At 37.0% G+C, this 21,621-nt stretch overlaps 1 protein-coding gene across 2 annotated transcripts in view; it reads left to right on the top strand.

Annotated features, from left to right (window-relative positions):
• The window catches only part of PPP3CC (protein phosphatase 3 catalytic subunit gamma), a 101,704-nt gene that overhangs the window by 456 nt on the left and 79,627 nt on the right, over nt 1–21,621 (top strand). The window lies entirely within an intron of this gene.

Genomic DNA, 21,621 nt, shown 5'->3' with positions numbered 1-21,621 from the left:
GGGGGGGGGGCGGGGAGGAGGGGGCGGGAGTGCGGCGGGGGACCCTGGCTGCGTCGGTCCGGGAGGAGGACCTGGGGGGGTGTGAGAGACGGGAGGGGGAGCCTCGCGGGGCAGTCCCTGGGCGTTTTCTGTTGCACCTTGATCCGTAGCTAGCTGGAGATTGCTAATTTATCTCCCGTAGTGTGGGACTTGCAGGTCGGGTGGGGATTTTTTCCTCTCCGCCCCAAAGGGCCATGATCCCCATCTTTTTTTTTTTTTTTTTAAAGAAGCGATTCTTCTTTTCTCGTCTTTTATTTGGTGAAGCCATCTAGGGTGATGTAGTCAGGGACTTTAGTAGATTCTTCCAAGTCAGATCTTTCTGCCGCTCCCCTTCTTTAGGATCTGATTATCTCGCCCCTCCCCCACTCCCCCCCCCTTTTTAAGGACGTTTACCATGTACCTTTTGGCCCACTTTCTAGAGATCGTCACGTCACTGCTGTTATTAAAATACAAATAAATCCATTTTGTGATGTGCGAAAGGGATTTACAGATCTCTTGACATGATGTTGGTGCTTTATTTTATTTTTTGGCTGTAGAGACTTGAAGAAGGATGTTCTGTGATTCAGATGTCTAACCAAAACTAAAATGTTCCTTACTGTAGGGTTTTACGTTGTAGTTGTTTCTGCTCTTAAACTACTTATACTGGTTTAAACATAACCATTAATTTATGTACTTCTTTTGTTCAGCGGTAACACTTAGGTACAACTCTTTGCTCTTGCGTTTTAACTATAGGTTTGAAAGCACTATTTTATAAGAAGGGAATATACACCTAAGCGAGCTGTGTTAGTGGCTTCTGGATAAAGGGGTTAGCTGTACATGGGCAAAACTATTAAAATACTTATATTTTTTTCATTTTGGTAAGTAGAAGGAGAAAGGAAACTAAGATTAGTGACAGAATACTTTTTTTTTTTAAGGGGAAAAGTCTATTGAATGTTCAGTGAAGGGGGAGATTTTAGTGTTTAAGATTTTTTCTCCCTAAAACATGAATCATCATAAATGTTGATTTTCTACACTACTAATTTTAGTGTGTAACTTAGTTTTTTCTCCTCTAAAAAGTCAAGATCATAAGTGATGATCATAAAACACTGGTTACCTACACTATATAAGTTCAGTAAATGTAATGGGGTTTTTGAGATTTATCTACTCAGAGATCGTCTGATATTATTAAGGATCTAAGTGAATTGTTCATATAACTGACATTTAGCCCTTTAACTGTTAAATAATTTCAACCATTTTAATGTCAGTTTTTATAGTATATAACCCATAAAGAATATAAACCTTCTCTTAAGATAAAGAATATACTAAACATAACCTTTTTTGAGAAATCAAGGTCAGTTGTGTACATTAATTTCTGTCCTGTACTGTTAACATGGCTGGTGCATTCTGCTGTTTAAGGGTGTTGGCAGTTTCCTCCTGTGCCAAAATGACCCCTTACTGCTATACTATTTAATGCTTTTGACTGTTTTTTATCTCCTCCAGTACTGTTCTTTATCTGTTGAAATATGCCCTTCTAATCTCCTCTTTCTGAGCTGAAGTAGGCAGGGAAACCAGATAAACCAGAATTGTGTGTCAAGTTAGGATAAACAGAGTATCAGGGAAGCTTAGTGGCAGTCCTCAGACCTTTAGGAATCTCAAATTCTGATCACTATGGTAGCATGTAATTTCCACCATAAGGTGCCATAAGATCTAAAGGAAATTTTAAAATAACCCTTTCAGACCCTTAAATATAGAAGTAAAGTAAAATGAAGCATGGTTAAAAGGCAGGTGCTGTCTTACTGCTAGGCATGCTCACAGTTAAGTAAACACTCTCATAGTCTTTGTAATTTGTTTTTTGGCCAAATTATAAATTACTGCATGTTGTATACTTATAAGATTACTCTTAAATAAATGAAATGTAATGATTTCAAGCCCTTACTTAGAATGTGTGGATATATCTTAAATAAAAAACTGTAGTGTAAGAACTTGACCACAGCAGTTTTGGCTTCTGCGTGACTTAAGGTTGCTTTTCTTCTGGGTTTTCCAGAGTTTGAAATCGTTGAGGTTTGTTCTAAGAAAGTAAGGTGTCACTGTTACCTGTAGCTCAGGTCCATTGTATTGAGTACTAAATCCTGATCTGATGTTATCTTGTCTGGCCAGAATTGTCTGCATTTATTCACAGTGGGGAAGTCTTTTTCAGAGGTGAGACCACACCCCAGTTATTTTTGGTTCTGTCATTTCCTGTTAGCTTTAAAGTCTACTTAATTGTTTTGTTTGAACAAATCTTGGAGAAGAGTGGGAGGGAGTGACTAGTATTTGAAGTGTCCTTTAAAGAGCAATTTTCCTAAAATGAAGGACAAGACTGGTGGTTGGAAAATCTAGATTTTATTGTATCTGGAGCTAACTTGTGACCTTGCCCTTTTTTTTTTTAACCTTGGTTTTTGTTGTTGTTGTTGTTGTTGTTTTTACTTAAACCCTCTCTCTTTTTTCCCCCCTCAGTAATCTCATGGGCCAAATAGGGTTAATCATACCTTCTTTGTCCGGGCGCCTGAGTGGTTCAGTCGTTAAGCATCTGCCTTCGGCTCAGGGCATGATCCCAGAGTCCTGAGATCGAGCCCACATCGGGCTCCTCTGCTATGAGCCTGCTTCTTCCTCTCCCACTCCCCCTGCTTGTGTTCCCTCTCTCTCTGGCTGTCTCTCTCTCTCTCTCTGTCAAATAAATAAATAAATAAATAAAATCTTAAAAAAAAAAAAAACCTTCTTTGTCAAGCATCTGAGCCATGCAAATGATATAGCTGATATGAAAAGCTTAAGACAGGCTGTAGTATGAAACATGATAGCAGTTTGATAATGGATCAGTTTCCTCATAAGTGGTTAGAGGAGAAATCATTAACATTTTTTTAAAGATTTATTTATTTATTTAGAGGGAGCATGAGTGGGGGGAGGAGCAGAGGGAGAGGAAAGAGAATCCCAAAGAGACTCCGCGCTGAGCACAGTGCCCCTTCTCCCTGAGATCATGACCTGAGCTGAAATCAACAATGGGTCAGTTAACAGACTGAACCACCCAGGTGCCCCTCATTAACATTTTTTGAGAAATCATTAACATTTGAAAAATACCAGAATTAGAACGTATATGAAATTATAAGTTGGAAAACTGTTCTGGTCAGGAAAATACTTGTTCTGCAATTTATTTTTTTATTTTTAAGTAATTTCTGCTCTCAATATGGGTTTCAAACAACCCCCTCCCATCAAGTGTTGCATGCTCTACTGACTGAGCCAGGCAGGCATCCCATCCCCTTCTATGATTTAGAGGATATCTGGGTGGAATCCCACGTGTAACAACATTAAGAGACTCAGTACAGTTCTGTCTAGTACTTTCTTAGCAGCTGGTTTCTTCCCTAGCAGTTGAAGGTGTTTATTTTATGTTTGAAAATATAAAAATTGTTATGATTTCATTCATTCATTGTTTATGAAGAGCTATCTGCAGTTGTATGCCAACAAGTACTCATTTGTTTCTTTTTTGTTTTTAAAGTAACAGTTCTGTGTGCCTCTCGAATAGTCAATATGCACTGTGGCATCACTGCTGGTATCTAGAGCAGAAAAAAACCAGAAACTCAAATGACTGAATTGTGAAAATCTTTCAGCTTGATTTCTTTTTTCTGGTTTCCAAGTTTTTTTCCTGTTTGAGAGAATTTTTTTTTCTTTGACAGTAATTTTTTTTAAAAAATGTTTTATTCCCCTGGGCTGAATCTTTTCAGAAGCAACAAGGAAATTTCACTAGGAATTACATGACAGATGTAGAGAATCCATTGTTTTTGTTGTTGTTGTTGTTTTTAAAGATTTTATTTATTTATTTGACAGAGAGAGAGACAGCCAGCGACAGAGAGGGAACACAAGCAGGGGGAGTGGGAGAGGAAGAAGCAGGCTCCCAGCGGAGCAGGGACCCAGGTGTGGGGCTCGATCCCTGGACTCTGGGATCAGGCCCTGAGCCAAAGGCAGACGCTTAACGACTGAGCCACCCAGGTGCCCCGAGAATCCATTGTTGGTGGCCAAATGGCATTTCACAGAAAAGTCAGACTTCTTTTCAGTAAGATGCTGATACATTTCTCCTATTCATTTGGAATTTAAGTGTATTGTATATTCACAGGATGTACTGTGTCATTTGTGGCACACAAATATCCTGCCAATCAGAATAGTATAGCTATGGCTTTCTTAAAAGATTTGAAGAATAGTATGGACAAAAATTGCTATTTTCACAAGATTACCCTGTACCCTGTTTCAGTCTCTGGTACCTAAGTCTCATTTATTTCCATAGCTCTTTTTTTTTAAAAGATTTTATTTATTTATTTATTTGACGGAGAGAGAGACAGCCAGCAAGAGAGGGACCACAAGCAGGGAGAGCGGGAGAGGAAGAAGCAGGCTCCCAGTGCAGCAGGGAGCCCGATGTGGGGCTCAGTCCCAGGTGCCTGGGATCAGGCCCTGAGCCGAAGGCAGACGCTTAATGACTGAGCCACCCAGGCGCCCCTATTTCCACAGCTCTTGTCCTCCCTTGACTTTTTTTGTATTATGAGAATGGGTTTACCAAGGTTTTTTGTTGGTTTTTAAAAATTTTTTTTTCTTTTTATTATTTTCAAAGATTTTATTTTTAAGTAATCTCTACATACAACGTGGGGCTTGAACTCACAACTCCGAGATCAATAGTCACATGTTCTCCCAATTGAACCAGTCAGGCGCCTCAATTTTTTTCTTTTAAATACAAGCTTAATCTTGCTAATTATAAAATTTGAAAGGCAGAAAGGGAAAAAAACTAAGGTGTCATATTCCTTCTCTCCAGAAACAAGTGCTCTTACATACTTTTCATGTATTTCTAAGTGTTCACACCTAACCAACGGAGCCACCCAGTTACCCCAGTGTGTTTGTCAACACTATTTAAGTTATGCTTAGTTTACCGTTATAATTACCAAGCTGTCAAACTATTTAAACATTGGAAATCTATGCTATTTGAAAGTCATCCCTCTGAGTGGAAGTCTCAAACCTTGGAAAGAATATCTTAATGTAAATACTTAGTTATTTTTTGAGCAGAAATAAGGTGTCTTTTTTACCTGTATGTTAATGGTTGTGATTAAAGCTTTATTTATAGTAGACATTTGGTAATAAAGCTTTCTTCCATAAAACAGCATATTACCATGTTTTAGTAAAAGGAAAAAAATGTTTTTGGATCATTTGAGAGAAAAATGCTAAGGATTCAGTACTTAAGGTGATGTAAAGAATTGATTAAAATACCTTAAGTGGTATTTGGTAATAAAATATCTTTCCATTAAAAAAACATTTTGAGGGGCGCCTGGGTGGCTCAGTCATTAAGCATCTGCCTTCGGCTCAGGGCCTAATCCCAGGCACCTGGGATTGAGCCCCACATCGGGCTCCCTGCTCCACTGGGAGCCTGCTTCTTCCTCTCCCGCTCTCTCTGCTTGTGTTCCCTCTCTCGCCTGTTGTCTCTGTCAAATAATTAAATAAAATCTTAAAAAAAAAAAAAGAAAGAAACATTTTGGGGAAAAGCTAGCTTTTAGACCTATCTATGAGAGATAGAATTATTCAGCTAATTCTTGTCATTTGCAGTCATTTTGGGGCTTTGCTGCTACTTAATTGCTAAAGGACCAGTAGAAATAAAGGGGTGTCTGGTAATCATTATCATCCTTTGGTACAATCATTAACAGAATATACACTCTGTTTTAAGTTTTCTTGTTAAATTTTAGCTGCATTTTAAATTACAAAACTGAAATGTTAAAAGTTTCAACTCATCCTTGGCGATATCTGACTTAGTTATCTTTATAATCTACATAATTAGGTGCAGAGAGTACTTTTAGTTTTGTCTATTCAATTTTATTTGGTGCAAACTAGATTTTTATCAAGAAATCTGTTAGTTTCTTGAGTCTTTGTTTATTATTGGAAGAGGGTACAACTTGGTAACTATAATCTCTAGATTGAGTGACAGAAAAATATGCTGTATAAACTGGCCAAGGCAATGTGTATTTCCCATGATCATTATTAGATTTATTGAATGCAAACAATTCATGATGTTTTGTGCAGTCTAGACAGCCCAAGAGATGGAAGTAAAACAAATGAAATAAACACTGGGAGATAATTTAAGAATTCATTCAAGAATTACCTATATAATCCTTGCTAAAAATGCTTACCCACAGTCAGCCAAATCCAATTTGTGGGGCTTTATATAAGACAACTTGTCTGAACTCTTCAAAAATGTCAAGGTGATGAAAAATATAAAAGGCTGAGGGACTACTCAAGAGGAAAGAAAGTGAAAGAGAAATGACAGTCAAGTACAGTGCCAAGCCTGGACTGGGAAAATAAAAAGTTGTAGAGGCCATTTTTGGAGACAGCTGGGGAAATTTGAATATGGAGTATATATAGGATAATGTTATATCAGTGTTGGTGTCTTCGGTCTGATGATATGGTATTGTGCTTGTAAAGGAGAGTGTTTGTATTCTTTTTTTTTTTTTTTAAAGATTTTATTTATTTATTCGACAGACATAGAGACAGCCAGAGAGAGAGGGAACACAAGCAGGGGGAGTGGGAGAGGAAGAAGCAGGCTCATAGCGGAGGAGCCTGATGTGGGGCTCGATCCCAGAACGCCGGGATCACGCCCTGAACCGAAGGCAGACGCTTAACCGCTGCGCCACCCAGGCGCCCCGTGAGTGTTTGTATTCTTAGACAATACCTGATGAAGTATTTAGGTTGAAATGTCATGATGTCAGCAATTTGCTTTCAGATGGTTCAAGAAAAAAATTATCTATTTGTTGAGAGAGAGAAAGCAAAAGTAGCAGAATGTTCACCATTTTGAATATAGGTAAGGAGCAAATAGGTATTCATGTTACTATTCTTTTATCTTTTTTAAGATTTTATTTATTTATTTATTTTAAAGATTTTTTTAATTTGAGAGAGAGCATGAGCAGGGCCGGGGTGGGGGGGCAGTGGAAGAAGCAGGCTCCCTGCTGGACAGGGAGCCCAATGTGGGCCTCAGCCCCAGGACCCTGGGATCATGACCCGAGCCGAAGGCAGGCGCTTAACTGACTGAACCACCCAGGCTCCTTATTTTATTTTTTAAAAGATTTTGTCCATTCATTTGACAAAGAGAGAGAGCACAAGCTGGGAGAGAGGCAGAGGGAGAGGGAGAAGCAGGCTCCCCACTGGACAGGGAGCCCGATGTGGGGCTCGATCCCAAGACCCCAGGATCATGACCTGAGCCAAAGGCAGACATTTAACTGACTGAGCCACCCAGGTGCTCGTAAGATTTTATTTTTAAGTAATTTCTACACCCAACATGGGGCCTGAACTCAGAACCCTGAGATCAAGAGTCACATGTTCCACTGACTGAGCCAGCCAGGCACCCCTCTTCTTTTACTCTCTTAATAGGATTACAGGTTTTCAAAATATAATAAAGTGGGGGGGGGGAGAGTACAATTAAGAATTGCCTCAAAACAGCTAGGCTGGGGAAACGCTACCATTGTATTTAAGGATTCGGTAGTGCCTTAGGAAAAGCTAAAAAGAAAATGTTTTTTAAAGTATATTATACCTGATGTGAAGTGAAGGTAACTTGTTTAGCAGAAAAAGAAGTTGTTTCAGCTACACGGGGTTTGGAAAAACATGCAGAAGTAAGGATGGAAAAAAGGTATAATTGACTAAGGAGTAGACAGGGTGGGTAAAATTAGAATGTTGAAGATTTGAAAGAGGTAAAAGGAGGAAGAGGAGAAGAGGGATAGCTGAAAACTCCTAGGGCAGTTGACAGTGATTCCATTAAGGGAACAGCAAGATTATTTTGATGGCTATATGTTTTTAAAAAACCCAAAAGTTAATTAGCTTGTAAATGTAACTCAGAATTACAGATGATTCAAACATATAAGCAGCTTTTATGAAACTAAGACAGACTTGTTTTTATTTTATTGAAGAGATTTGAAAAAAGTGGAAAAAGTTGGTAGAGGGATGGGGGGCCTGGGTGGCTCAGATGGCTAGGCCTCTGCCTTCGGCTCAGGTCATCATCTCCATGTCTTGGGATTGAGTCCCCACATCAGGCTCCCTGGCTGGCTCAGTGGGGAGCCTGCTTCTCTTTCCCCCTCTTTTTCTCCCCCTGTTTGTGTGCTCTTTCTGTGTGTCTCTCTCAAATGAATATAAAAAAAATCTTTAAAAAAAATTTTTTTTAAAGTTGGTAGAGGGATAAAGTAAATATTAAAAAGCACTAATAAGGGGCGCCTGGGTGGCACAGCGGTTAAGCGTCTGCCTTCGGCTCAGGGCGTGATCCCGGTGATCTGGGATCGAGCCCCACATCAGGCTCTTCCACTATGGGCCTGCTTCTTCGTCTCCCACTCCCCCTGCTTGTGTTCCCTCTCTCGCTGGCTGTCTCTATCTCTGTCGAATAAATAAATAAAATCTTAAAAAAAAAAAAAAAAAGAAGCACTAATAAGCAGAGGGGAGATAGAAAGGATTTTCTAAGTGTATTTCCCATCCCTGTTAATCGCACCACTTACCCATTTAGTCACTGGCTCAAATGACAAGCCTGGGAGTCAGGCCAGACTCTTTCCTATCCCTTTCACTTCACATCCAGTTCTACCAGACTCAGTTCTGTGGACTTTAGGTTTGTACAGAACCTTCTACAGCATCTTCCTGTCTGACATTTTGCTTATACTATTGCAGTAGCCTCTTGCTAGGGCTATTTAATCTAATGTCCATGGTGCCATCATGATCTGTGGATAATGTAAAGGATTATTTTTGTGCTTGAAATCCTTCGTGAGCACTTTCTGCCCATAGGATAAATTTTAATTTTGTTGATGTATAGTTATCTTCATGCTAAACCTCTAACCCCTGTGTTACTGTCTCCTCCTTTCATACCCTTGTTCCCAGACTTAGTTTACTACTACTTGTAGTTCCGCAGAATGCCATGAAATTTTCTGTCTGTGAATGGGTTCTTTGCATTATTTTTATGTAGAATCTTGTGCCGCAACTTGACCAGCCCCTATTTATCTTTTACCATTTAGCCAAAAGGACGTCTGAAAAGTTTTTTCTCCTTTACTACTAAGAGGCTATATAGAATAATGGTTTTAGAACATGGCCTTGAAATCAGACATACCTGGATTCAAATTCTGCCTCTTTTAGTAGCAGCCTGACCTTGGACCAGTCACTTAATCTCGTTTTTCCTCAGTTTCCCTATTTGAAGTAAAGGGATAATAGAACCTAGTTTACAGGTTAGTTGTAAGGATTAAGTGAACTCCACAAACTGCAGTGATGGGTGCCTGGTAAGTGCTCAATACATGTTAGCTGCTATCAGCAGTAGCAGCAGCAACAGAAGATATTGTCTCCTATATGCTCCCATGAGCAGTCTCATTGCTTTTCAAATTTCTCTAAATATTTTTATGTTATTTATTTATACTAAACTGTTCTCTTCAAGGGCAAGGACTGTGTATTATCAATACTGAATATATTGCTTAGCACATAGGTGCTTAATAAATGTTTAAGTGAAAGCATAAGAAGCTTATTTTATGGAAGACGGTGTAGAAAAGGGCACGGGCTCTGCCAATTACTAGCTGGGTGACTCTTGTCGTTTATTTTCCTCGCTTCAAGTTTAAAATGGAAGATAACCGTACCTATCTCAGAATTAAAGATTGCATATCATATTGTATGTAAATTGCTTAGCATAGTGCCCATAGTGGGTGCTTAATAATGTTAGCTGTTTTTATTAAATGAGTTAATCTTGAATCTTAGTGAGATTTGACAGCAGATCTGTTTGACTTTATTATTATTTTTTAGATCTGTTTGACTTTGAGTGGCATACGTGAAATGCGGTTTTAAGAGTGTTGGTTTTTTTTTTTTTAAGATTTATTTATTTATTTATTTATTTATTTGAGAGAGAGAAAGAGAGTGTGAGGCGGGGGAGTGGCAGAGGGAGAGAATCTTCAAGCAGACTCCCTCCTGAGTAGGGAGCCCAATTCAGGGCTCAGTCTCACAATCTATGAGATTACAACCTCAGCCGAAACCCAGAGTTCAGAGATGCTTGAACCAACTGAGGCACTGAGACACCCCAAGAGGGTTGTATTTTATTCTTTCCAACTGTAGTTTCCTTAGGAGCTTTTGAAAGGACTTAAACCTAAAATGCTTAGTAAGAAAAATGGTGAAAATTTCCTTGTCTATAGTATAGATAGAATTTTAGAAATCATAAACAGATGTGTAAACAAATATTCGATGAATTCCTACGAGAAGCAACATGTTTCTTTTCATACTTAGAAGCTTAAATACTGTCTTGGAAAGGACAGTATAGCATATAATGGCCTCCCAAAAGTGTGACAGAAAATCAGAACTGTGGAGCTTCCAATGACTAACGACACCATGAAAAGCTTATGACTCAATGGTAGACTGTATCTGGTATGAAAGGTTTGCTCCCTCACTTTACAAATTAATAATCCTTTCAGGTTTAAACTTTGTTGATCAGTAGCCTAAAGAGGTAAGACTTATTAATTTGTGGGGTTTTGTGTGTATCCATAGGTACATTTTGTTCTTGTGACCTGAGGCTTTTGTGGAGGTTTAAAAATAAAATAGGATAAAATAAAAAACTAAAATTTAAAAAAACATAAATAAAATAAAATAGGATAGTTTTAATGAATGGCCAAAGTAATAAAGGTAATTCGTGGATTTATCCATGAAAGGAGGCTACTTATTTTTGACTTTTGCACACTGTTTTATTGAAAACATATGATGTCACTACAAACTGATTGTTTCTGTCAGACTATCACTGATAATGGTTATTACTTAATTGGTTCTGGGAGGGCCAGTACCCAGTACTTTGAAAGCATAGCTCTGTGACTGTCAGAGAATAGAGGGAATATCTCAAAGAGCTGTGTCAGATCATTGAAATAAAATTACTTGTTCTAATAGGTTATGAAAGGATCTGAAAGCAACTTATGACTTTCAGTAATAATATTTAACATAACCTCTTCAGCAGTGTTTAACTGGTTCATGATTGGAAAAGCAGGTGAGTAGATTAGGAAATAAGTCTGCAAAAGTAGGGCAGGCTTGCTGGCTTAAAATAGGAATGAAAGCAGGGTTATTTGTAGTGAACAGAGATGGCTATTTAGGTAAATCCTAGTGTCCCATGAGTGTAAGACCACACAATAACCTAAAAATAATAGCTTATAGGCCAATAACTTTTAAGGTTCATCTTTCATACTCACTGCAGGATTAAAGTGGTCATCATCGATGTTTTCTTTCTCTTTTATGCAGATTTGTATCCAATGTTTAGGTATATTTACTTAAGAATATCATTTATGTAGTAGATGCATATTGTAGAAGGATACTGAACTGAGTTTGCCTGTGAAAAGGCTGCAGAATTTCTTCACTGTACTTTAGAAACTTAGTTTTAAAAATGTATGAGGTTTTTACTTTTATAAGAAATGTACAGAGAGGTCCTATACTTCCTCCCCTAGGTCTCTGTCCTCCACAGTATCAACATCCCACACTACCACTCCCTATACCAAACCAAGAAATTGACATTGGCACGGTCCACAGAGTTTATTCAAGTTTCACCAGTTATACGAGAACTTGTGTGCACATGCTTGTGTCTGTAGCTCTATGCAGTTCTACCTGTGTAGACTTGCATAACTACGACCACAATCAAGATGTTTAAGTGGAAACGTCACCACGAGACTCCTGTGTTACTGCCCCTTTGTAGCCACACCCATCCCCTTCAAGAAACCAATTTTATTGTTTATTGTTTTGATCATATGCACACTTGGTTTAATTAGGGTTTTTGCTTCTGAGTTGGAAGCACTGTTAAATAATTTTTATTGAAATAAGGTACTCTAACAACAACTGACTCATGGTAAAAAGCTAAGTTAAATGTGTTACCAGGGGCACCTGGCTGGCTGAGTCAGTAGAGCCTGCAACTCTTGATCTCGGGGTGTTGAGTTCAAGTCCTATGTTGGACATAGAGCTTACTTAAAAATAATAATAAAATGTGTTAGCAATTTTGGAGCACTGAAGGCTTTCTTGGAGAATATATATATGCTTAGAATGATAATTCTCAACTCTGGTTGCCAATCAGAATCAGCTGTGGAGCTTAAAAAAAATGGGAGAAAAATGGGTACTGTGGCCCCATTTTAGATTTATCTGGAAAGCAGTGGTGAGTGTAAAAATGCAAGTTAAACAAAAGGATACACAGTATGATACCATTTATATAAAATTTAAAATATACTATGTTGTGTACAGATACATTTGTAACAAATTATATACTTGTGGGAAGGATACACAACTACTTAAATGTAATTACCTCTGGACAGGAAGGAATCAGATGGAGGTTGCTCAGTTATATCTGCAGTATTTTAGCTCTTAAAAATATTTGAAACTCAGGACTCTTGGGTGGCTCAGTTGGTTAAGCGTCTGTCTTCGGCTCAGGTCATGATGCCAGGGTCCTGGGATCGAGTCCTGCATCGGGCTCCTGGCTCAGCGGGGAGCCTGCTTCTCCCTTTGCCTCCCGCTCTCCCTGCTTGTGCTCTCTCTGTCTCTCTGATAAGTGAATAAATAAAATCTCTAAAAAAATCATAATATTGTTATTAGATTAAATGAGAATATATATAAAGCCGTTAGCATAATGCCTGTTGTATAGTTAGCATACAACTAGTAAACATCATGATCACTATTATTATTATTATTATTATTATTATTATTATTGCAACTCCAGGTAAGAAAATTGTAATCTAAAATCTGTATTGAAACCTATATTGAAAAGGTTTTGTGGATGTCATTGTTTTGACAATTTAGCACAACAGAAGTAATTACTTATGCATTAGAGATTTTTAACTAACTTGTATCAGCAACTTGAGTGTATTAGTAGTAACAACACAATTGCCAAGTAGGGTATATCCCAGGAACGCAGAGTTGGTTTGAAAATCAATCAGTATTATCTACCATATTGACCACATAAAGGAGAAAACTCATATGATTACTTCAATAAATTCAGAAAAACCAGTTGACAAAACTTCTACACCCATTCATGATTTAAACAAACCTCAGAAAGCAAGGAATAGGATCAGGGGAGCTTCCTCAACTGATGATCATCTAAGAAAAACTTACAGCAAATTCATACTTAATGGTAAAGTATTGAATGCTTTTCCCCTAAGATTAGGAGTAAGTTAAGAATGCCCTTGTTTGTCACTTCTGTTCAGCATTGTAACTGGTCATCCTAGCCATTGAAATAGGGCAAGAAGTAGAACTAAAAGGTGTACAGATTGGAAAGGAAGAAATAAAATTGTCTCTGTTTACAAATTGCAAGATTGTTTATATTAAAAAATCCTAGGTAATCTGCAAAATAACCATTAGTAATTGAATTCAGCAAAGTCAAAGGATATAAGGTGAATATATAAAAATCAATTGTATTTTTATATACTATGAGCAAACAATTGGGAAATGAAAATTTTAAAAACTTTATTTAGAATATTTCCAAAAACCACAAAGTACTTAGGAATAAATGTGACAAAAATGCATAAAATCTCTTTACTGAAAACTGTAGGACATTGCTGAGAGAAATTTAAGACCTAACTATAAGGAGAGTTATATCATGTTCATGATCAGACAATGCAAAATTGTTAAGGTATCAGTTCCCCAAACTGATTTATAAATAAATGCAATATCAATACAAATCCTGGGATTTTTAAATAGAAATTTGTAAACTGATTCTAAAATTTATATGGAGGGGCACCTGGCTGGCTCAGTTGTTAGAGCATCTGACTCCTGATTTAAGGTCATGATTTCAGGCCCTATGTTGGGTGTAGAGATTATAATTTTAGAAAAAATAAAGTTTATATGGAAATAAAAAGACTGAGAATAAGCAAACCAGTTTTCAAAAGGAAGAATAAAGTTGAAAAACTCAAACTACCTGATTTAAAGACTTAATATTATAAAGCTGCAATAATCAAGACAGAGGAGAAATCTTTGTGACTTTGGGATAAACGAAGTTTTCTTAGGTCACAAAAAAAATGAACCATAAAAACTGATAATTGGACAATATCAAAATTAAAATGTTTTGTTCTTCTAAGTATGTTTCATTAAGAAAATGAAAAGGCAAGGGGTACCTGGGAAGCTCAGTTGGTTAAGTGTCCAACTCTTGATCTTGGCTCAGGTCTCTATCTCAGGGTCCTGGGATTGAGCCCCACATCAGACTCTGCGCTCAGTGGGGAGCCTGCTTCTCCCTCTTGCTCTGCCCCTCCCCCTGCTAATGCTCTCTCTCAAATAAATAAATAAAATCTTAAAAAAAAACTTGTATCAATAATATATGAAGAACTTACAATTCACTGATAAGACAATCAGCAGAATTTTTAAAATGGACTAAAGATTTGAACAGATAAATCACAAATGAAGGTATGCAACTGGCCAGTAGCATATAAGAAGACATTCAACATCATTAGCTTCTGGGGAAATGCAAATTAGAACTACAGTGAAATACCACTACATATCCATTAGAATGTCTGAAGCTAAAAATTTCTAGTTTTGACAAGGATGCGAAGTAAGTGGAACTTTCATACACTGCTGGTAGGAATGTATAAAGTTGTATAACTACTTGGGAAAATTATTTAGCAGTTCCTTAATATGTTAATTATGCCCCTTCCATTCTACCCTGGCATTCTACTCCTAGATATTTACCAAAGAGAAATGAAAACAAAAGATTTATTATGTGTATGTTTATAGTAGCTTTGGTCATAATAGCCAAAACCAGGAAATATCCAGCAGGTAAATGGATAGCCATAATATGGTGCATCCTCACAATGAAGTACTACTTGGCAATAAAAAGACACAAACTTCTGATATGTGCAACAGCATAGGTGAATCACAAAAACATGCTTAGTGAAAAAAGCCAGACGTAAATGACTGTATACTGGACAGTTCCATTTATATAAAACTAGAAAAGTGCAAATTTATCTAGTGACAGAAAGCAGATCAGTGGTTGTGGTGCTGGGGGCAGAGGAGAGGATCTTTTGGTAGTAATAGAGGTGTTCTGTATCTTGATCAGGATTGTGGTTTTGACAAATATATACATGTGTCAAAACTTACCAACTTTTACACTTCAGTGTATGTAGTTTATTGTACCTAAATAAACCTCAATAAAGCTTATTAAAAAAAAAAAAGAAGCTATGAAAGCTATACCCTAAAATTAATTCAGGATTTAGTGCAAACAACTTATCTTGGTTAAAATGAGATCTTAAATTAATAGGCTATTGCAAAATTGTACTGAAAGCCTGAAAGAAGGAAATTAATAGAGACTCCTTAGGTACTAGGGACTAGTAGTTTGCTTTAGGAGGATAAAATTTACTTTAAGATACCGCCTGGGGGCACCTGGCTGGCTCAGTTGGTGGAGCACACAACTCTTGATCTCCAGGTTGTGTGTTCAAGCCCCACGTTGGGTGTAGAAATTGCTTAAAAATAAAATCTTTTTTAAAAAAGTGAGATAAATAAAATACTGCCTGGAGTTGGGGTGCCTGGCTGGCTCAATTGGAAAAGCATGCAACTCAGGACTCCTGGGTGGCTTAGTCGGTTAAGCGTGTGCCTTCGGCTTGGGTCATGATCATAGGGTCCTGGAATTGAATTCCTCAACAGGCTCCTTGCTCAGCAGGGAGCCTGCTTCTCTTGCCTGGTGCTCCCCCTGCTTGTGCTCTCTCTGTCTCTGACAAATAAATAAAATCTTTAAAAAAAAAAAAAAAAAAGGAACAGCATGTAACTCTTGATCTCGGGGTCATGAATTGGAGCCCCACATTGGGTGTAGAGATTACTTAAAAAAAAAAAAATTTGCCTGGAGTTGAAATGCCTTTTAAAAGTGTGATTTAGGGAAAAAAATATTTGCACTTTACTGCTAGCTTTAATATGTGGGTGTGTTTTTAGTCATCTTTTTATACTTAACTGCAAATCACAGAAAAAAATGAGCAAAGGATATGATGTTTATAGATAATTTATAAATTAATACATTTAAATGGTTGATAAACGTGAACTTATAATATATGAACAAAGATATTTGTTGCTACATTATTCGTAATAGCAAAGAAAAAATAACTGCAATATTTAATAATAGGTTAGGTGAATTGTATTATCTCTATGATGCAGACTCTGAAAATTATAGAAGAATATTTGTTGGTCTGAGAAAATTTTAGTAGTTTGCTACAAAATTCAGAAAACAGATTATGGGAATATATAATATAACTAATTATAAAATAATATGTTTAAATGTTTAAAATTTTAAGATATATACCAAAATTTTAAGTGCTTGTCTTTGGAATTCTTGTTTGTTTGTTTAAAGATTTTATTTATTTATTTGACACAGAGAGAGAGAGACAGTGAGAGAGGGAACACAAGCAGAGGGAGTGGGTAAGGGAGAAGCAGATACACCACTGAGCAGAGAGTCTGATGTGGGGCTCTGTCCCAGGACCCTGGGATCATGACCTGAGCTAAAGGCAGACGCTTAACGACTGAGCCACCCATACGCCCCTGTCTTTGGCATTCTAAGAGATTTGTTTTTGTTTTGTGGTATTGTTTTTTGTGCTCTGTAGTCTTTCTTAGATTAGTATTTTTTTTTTTTTTATTTTAAGTAGGCTTCATGCCCAACATTGGGCTTGAACTCGTGACCCCAAGATCAAGGTGCACCTGTGACCTTTAGTTTTTAAAAAAATCTTTTGCATTGAGTTGTAATGTAGTATCTTTGATTTGGAGAAATCTTTAAAGAATACTTTGAAGATTAGCAGAAGGTTGATAATTGTTGCTATGTGGGTATTCATAATGCTGTTCCACATTGTATAATAAAAATGTGTTCACATAAGATGCAAAGCTAATTATCACTTCTGACTGCTGGCTGATTTAGATTTAGCTTCCAAACAGAAAGAGATTTTGAATTTTGACAAAAAGATCTGTTGATAACCCATTGATGATCCATTAATGGTCTGGAATCTTTTTAGGCTTTTTGAAACAGGTAGTGAATTCTCCTGTCTGCTGATAGCCAGCGATACTCTGATTCCTGGATGAGTTGCAGCTGATTGGATATTGGTAGTATTACTGTTGCTTGACTCGTTTATAATAGAGTTATATACATTTGTAGATTCTCATTTTATTTATTCATTTAAATAGGTAATACAATAACATGGTATAAAATTTTAAAAGGTATATAGCATAAAGTCTTCTTCCTATTCCTAATTCTGGGCCGCCAGTTGCCTGCCTTGAGGATGTTAAAGCCTATGGTCAAAGACCACCAGGAACGTATCTATAGTCAAAAATAAGTTCACATTTATTTAGCTTGCTACAGCAGGGAATAACACACACCAGAATAACTGGGGCATCTCAGAAGGAGGGAGTTAGCAAAGAAGATATAAAGGTTTTAGGAGCTGGGGTTAGTCATAGAGTGATTTTAGGGTGGAAATTAGTAGTTTGGGTGGAGGCTGGCTGGAATCTGTAATTTAGGTGAGTTGCAGGAATAGTCAGTGGTTTTATCTTTAGAACACTGAGTCCCTCAGGAGTTACAGTTATATCAATTTGTCTATGGTGTTGGAATGTAATGAGCTCATGTTTAAAAAAATTTGAGCTGGGATAATATGTAATGCACATTGTGGTTTGGTTTGGTTCAGTTTATCTGTTTTATAAATCATAGTGTTTTTCTGAGTGTTTGTGAGCAATTTGTGGTTTCTCTTTCAATTCTCAGTCTCTGCTTTTGATCATTTGTTAACGAAGTTGGAGGACTTAACATTTAGGGGAAGTGATCAATCAAGATCTGTATCATTGTTAGATAGGTTGTGAATGTTTTTCAAGCTTTTGATGGTTGTTAATTTTGACCTTTATAAGCACCAGTCCACTTTGTTCTGTTTCTTAGATGATCATTTGTTAAATCATCTAGCATGATAGTATGTGACTGTAGCATTTAAAACCCGGAGATCACACACACATGGCATTTGCAACAAACAAAACCTCAAACAAGAGTTACTATTAAAGTTTGAAATAGTGTTCTATATATTCCATATCTATTTGGATCTTACTTTAGTAACCAAGTCATTTTTTCCCCTTTAATTTTGGATATGGATTATTCACCTAGTTAGTGTCTGAACAATTAGTCTTATGCGTGGTGATTGTCAAGGATAAAGGTCTTGGTAGTACTAAGAATAAAGGACAGGGTGTTTATTGGCATCTGGAATCTTGAACTGGCAGAGAGAAGAAAATAGCCAAGAGAATAAAGGGCAAAGTCATGCAAAATACATGGTAATCAGTGGCTTCTGGCATCTCAGAGGTTGTGTTCTGATGATCTTAAAAGTAAATAGTCTGTTTACATTGTCTTCTGCTTTTGGACCAAAACAGTTCTGGAAATCCAGACTCAGCCACGATGTCTGACCATAGCCATGATGTCAGCAATACACATAATTTATTCTCTGTAGTATCAATAGTTATGAGTGCGATACATACCTTTACAGAAGTTCTTTTGATACATCTCCACAAAGTTCAATTCCTGATCTTTAGAAATTACAGCTGGCCACCTTAGGTATGTAAGGAAGAAGCAGAAGCCACTTGTGGATGTTGAGTCTAGTCTTCAGTTAATTTATTATATTAACCAGCGTTGTCAGAATGGAAGAGATTGGAAGTAGAATCTTCTACTAAAGTACCTAATCAGTTTATAAAGAGTTAGTCACTGATTATCCTGAAAGTTAAGAACATACTGTGAACAAAGGAAATTGACAAATCACCAGGCCTTGGGTTTATCCTATAAAATGTATTATAAATTTCACCAGTATAAGCTTATTTAAGCCCAGAGATAAAATCTTTTTGTAGACGGCTATTATGTCATTCTTTGTATGTGAATGTTTGTTTCCTTTAACCTGAAAGATACACAAACATTGAAGCATATTTACTTTTTTTTTTTTTTTAAAGATTTTATTTATTTATTTGACAGAGATAGAGACAGCCAGCGAGAGAGGGAACACAAGCAGGGGGAGTGGGAGAGGAAGAAGCAGGCTCATAGCGGAAGAGCCTGATGTGGGGCTCGATCCCATAACGCCAGGATCACGCCCTGAGCCGAAGGCAGACGCTTAACCGCTGTGCCACCCAGGCGCCCCGAAGCATATTTACTTTTAACATATTTTACTTACACATGATTAACTTAGGAAGACTGAACTCTTTATCAGATGGTTTTTTCTTTTAACCCAATTTTAATGAAGCAGAAAACTCTCATAATAGTTTTGAGTTAATGAAAAGTTGGAGGATGCCAAACAAAGCTGCTAATTTCTGTAATCCTTTAAAAACATTTTTATTTATTTAAAAGATTTTATTTATTTGAGAGAGAGAGAGAGGAGAGAGAGCATAAGCTGGGGGAGTGGCAGAGGGAGAAGGAGAAGCAGGCTCCCCACTGAGCAGGGAGTCTGACATGACTTGAGCCAAAGGCAGATGCTTAACCAACTGAGCCATCTAGGTGCCCCTAAAAGCATTTTTAATAAGATGAGGGACCAAATCTTTATGTTGCCTAATGGTCATTTATAAACATAAAGATATTGTAGGTGTGAGAAACATCTTAATAGTTTTATTATTCTGAATTTAGAGAAGAACAAATTCAAAAGGAATTGTCATTTGACAAAATATAAGTCATAACTATCCAAACAAATAGTTACAGGCAATATCTTTATTTAATTTCTCTAGATTGTATTTTGAAATTTTCTTAAGTAATTGCTCAAACTCACGTCCCCAAGATCAAGAGTCCATTGTTCATGCCTGAAACAATTGTGTGCTCAGGAAATATTTGCTGAAAGAATGAATGTTAAAATGAATGTTGAAAATGAATGCAAATGAATCTTGAAAGAATGAATTCATGGAAGGTGTTTCAGAGGAGAAAAGGGTTATAATTATACTTGAGGAAAACAGAAAAAGCTGCCTACAGCAAAGAAGGGTGTGTGGGGGGGGGGTAAAAAAAAAGACCTACGTAAAGATGAAAGAATGAATATCATGACTGAAGAATAAGAGGTTGAATGGGGAGACAGAGACCAGATCTAAAGTCTGTGTGCAGCACAAAGGAATTAACATTTAATCTTACAAAAAGCAGTGTGTATGATGGCCATTTATTTCAATACAAAATGAGAATTTATGTTCCCAAAATCCATGTTTTGAGATTTGATTTAAAAAGTAAAGAATGTTTTTATTTTGTTTGAATAAAACAAACAAAAAAAGAGTCAATTGTTCGCTGACTGAGTCAGCCAGGTGCCCCCAGGCAGTATCTTTAAAAACAGTGATTATTAGAAATGTTAACTTTTCCACAAAAGTAAAGAACTTTTTAAGTTTGTTTTTTTTTTTAAAAAACAAGGGGCGCCTGGGTGGCTCAGTCGTTAAGCATCTGCCTTCTGCTCAGGGCATGATCCCGGCGTTGTGGGATCGATCCCCACGTCAGGCTCTTCCACTGGGAGCCTGCTTCTTCCTCTCCCACTCCCCCTGCTTGTGTTCCCTCTCTCGCTGGCTGTCTCTCTGTGACATAAATAAATAAAATCTTTAAAAAATAAATAAATAAATAAATAAATAAATAAATAAATAAATAAAACACAAGATTTATGAGTATTTCAAAATGCACAGAGAGTTCACAGAGTATTTTGATGATTTAAGGGATGTCTTATCTGGGCACCAAATAGTTTTGCTTTTTTGACAAAAAGGAAATTAAATTCTAGGGTGGGGGGTTGGGGTAACCTGGTGGTGGCTATTAAGGAGGGCTGCGTGTTATACATAACTAATGAATCATTGAACACTACATCAGAAAATAGGGGCGCCTGGGTAGCGCAGTCATTAAGTGACTGCCTTCGGCTCAGGGCGTGATCCCGGCGTTCTGGGATCGAGTCCCACATGGGGCTCCTCGGCTGGGAGCCTGCTTCTTCCTCTCCCACTCCCCTGCTGTGTTCCCTCTCTCGCTGGCTGTCTCTCTGTCACATAAATAAATAAAATCTTAAAAAAAAAAAAAAAAGAAAATAATGATGTACAATACAGTGGCAAACTGAACGTTAAAAAAAGGGAATAATGTGGGGAAAAAAAGGAAAGGAAATTATATCCTAGTTTTACTCCATTTATTATTCATGAAGAATTTACATTAAAAGAATTTATAAGCCCTTATTTTTAAGCAATTATTTTATTTTTTATGATAAGCCTCTCACATTTGACTAATTTTGTCAAAAATTTTAACATACTTTATTTCTCCCTTCAAATTCTTTTTTGCAGCTATTACAAACCCAGACAAATAAAGTGTACTTCTCTCAGACATTATACCCTTATAGTATACTGTCAATTTTTTTTCCGCTATATTCTTTCACATCTTGGTGCAACCAGAAATTTCTTTTTTTTTTTTTCCAGCTTTACTGAGGTATAATTGACATATAACATGTAATTTAAGGTGTACAATGTTTTGATTTGTTACGCCTGTATATAATGATTACCACCATAGGATTAGCTAACAACCTGTAACACCATAAAATTACCATTTCTTTTTTGTGGTGAAACACACATTTCTCATTTAAGGCAAAATTATTCTCTTTATTTCTAGATAAACAAAAGCGCATCTGATACTAT

Source organism: Ursus maritimus, unplaced genomic scaffold (genome assembly GCF_017311325.1).
Source record: "Ursus maritimus isolate PB19 unplaced genomic scaffold, ASM1731132v1 scaffold_11, whole genome shotgun sequence".
Taxonomy (NCBI): Eukaryota; Metazoa; Chordata; class Mammalia; order Carnivora; family Ursidae; genus Ursus; species Ursus maritimus.
This window is presented reverse-complemented; position numbering and strand designations above follow the sequence as displayed.